This window comes from Salvelinus sp. IW2-2015, unplaced genomic scaffold (genome assembly GCF_002910315.2).
Source record: "Salvelinus sp. IW2-2015 unplaced genomic scaffold, ASM291031v2 Un_scaffold12780, whole genome shotgun sequence".
Taxonomy (NCBI): domain Eukaryota; kingdom Metazoa; phylum Chordata; class Actinopteri; order Salmoniformes; family Salmonidae; genus Salvelinus; species Salvelinus sp. IW2-2015.
Genome location: NW_019954036.1, coordinates 1 through 1,976, shown reverse-complemented (window position 1 = coordinate 1,976; position 1,976 = coordinate 1). Strand labels below are relative to the sequence as shown.

The window sequence follows — 1,976 nt, the reverse complement described above, 5'->3', positions numbered from 1 at the left end:
GACCCCACTGAAACTGGGGTGAGAGACTGGAAGTTGGAACGCGAACTATTGCGCAACAAGTCTGGGGTAGCAGGCTTTCAGGTGCTCAATAACACTATGGAGTGCATCTCAAACGATACCCTATTCCCTAGTGCACTACTTTTGATCAGAGCCCTATAGCKCCTACTCAAAAGTAGTGCACTCTAAAGCCTTGGATTCATTAAAACACAGTRCTGTTGATTGAGACGGGCCAACTGCTGACCTCTGAACTCTTTCACTTATCAGCTTAATTGTGTGTGCGTGCATCTGTGTGTTTAGGGCTGGGAGTATGCAGTGGACTTTCCTGCTAACTTCTCCAGAGAGAAGAAGTGGAACTCATGTGTTTGTCGCAGGCGATGGATTAGAGACAGGATATACAAAGCCAGAGGCTCTTGGACCAAGGTACAGTATGTTGGCCCACAACATGACTTGATTTGGTCCTCTTCACCTAATTGTGAGCAAATGTCGTCCACCATTAGTTTCTGTGTGAGATCTTTTTCCGAGCCTGGTCTATTTGTCTTGCCAACACACGCGTGACAATGACCATAGAATTTGTGAAGACAGCACAAACCGTTCTAGGACCAGGCTAGGAGATGCCCACTGAAGGCTACATGCACTCCTGTAGGTATTACAATAACTCCAGTGAATATACTCTCGTTTTAACAGTTCCTCTCCTGACTGTACCCCCTCAGATCCCCTTGGACCACCCCAAGCAGCCCCCTCTCCCCCTCAGTGACATTAGCTGTGGAGGCTGGGAGATGAGTGACCAACCTGGGCGATATCACTTCCTGTGGGGTGTGTCCCAACAAGGACAGGTCAGTGTGGCTGATCCACCACAGGTTCTTCTGCTATGATGTTTCCTGTGCCTTAATTCACCTGCATACAAACCAGTTCTTCACRCACATTGACAATACCTTTCAAATGTAATGTTGCTCACCTTCATGTTTTGTACGAACTCGCACACTCAGACCTGCATATCTTAATGATGATAACCTAAAAACGTAACAATCTCAAAGTGTTGGCAACTTGGTGAGGTGTCAAATACAGCACACTAGACCATTGTGCAGTTCAAACTTTTGGCCACTAGAGAGCAGCATTACTCCAGCAGCCATTTCAATGCATTGCTTAACTTTGTCTTAGATTGTTCTCATCTTTTACACCAGTCTTGATCTACTTATTCAAGGATCTCTCAGCATATACCATCCTCTATAGGATAATATGTAACATATCTTCCATTTACACCACATTATAATATAATGACTGAGGTCAACGTCACTACATCAGTAATATGAGACTTTCAAAGCACGTTTTCTAAGTTGTCAATGAGGGCTTATATGCGAAATCGTGCTTCCTACCTTCACTAAATGTTGTTATCAGACATCTTTTAATTATCATCAATTATAGTAAAAATCTGCGCACACCAGTAACTGAACTCGTTGCATTTCAACCAGAAGCTTCGAACTCTAAGCCCTCAAGTAGTGTAACATCAAGGTCTTGAGAGTAATGTGACACACTCACCGATAGTGATAACGACTAAGCCCAGGGAAAGCTGAGTCAAAACAGTTCGAGACAATCACATGGCAGTGTTGCTCTCCTCTCTCAGTGAGTGTTCAGGAGGCATCCTCCACAGGTCCCCTGAGGGCCAGTGTTGGATCGAGTGAGGCCCCCCAAGTGAGGTGCCCAGTATCTCTCCGACCAGGGCACGTTGCTCTGGGCGTACCTCTGGGACGGACAGCTACTGGTCCGCGACGGCATCTGCCTGACAGCCCTACAGGTATGGGATAGTTAGGTCCACACAACCATCTTCTAGTATACTGATGATGTATTTGGCTTTGTGTCATTTTGGCTATGTGTAAGGTGAGTTACGATTTAGACCATCGAACTTGTATGATGTACCAGAGTGAGATGTAAGCTAGTAAAATTGTTGCTCTCTTTGGCATATTCTCGCTTTGTCCTAC

The 1,976-nt window shown here is 45.4% G+C and overlaps 1 long non-coding RNA gene across 2 annotated transcripts; it reads left to right on the top strand.

Moving 5' to 3' along the window:
• On the top strand, positions 1 to 829 carry LOC139027381 (uncharacterized). Of its 2 annotated transcripts, none has more exons than XR_011479473.1 (3): positions 1 to 18; positions 298 to 420; positions 711 to 829. It is a non-coding gene; the product is annotated as an uncharacterized lncRNA (long non-coding RNA). The 2 variants fall into 2 exon arrangements; XR_011479474.1 differs by having other exon boundaries at positions 3 to 81.
• The last annotated feature ends 1,147 nt before the right edge of the window (positions 830 to 1,976 follow it).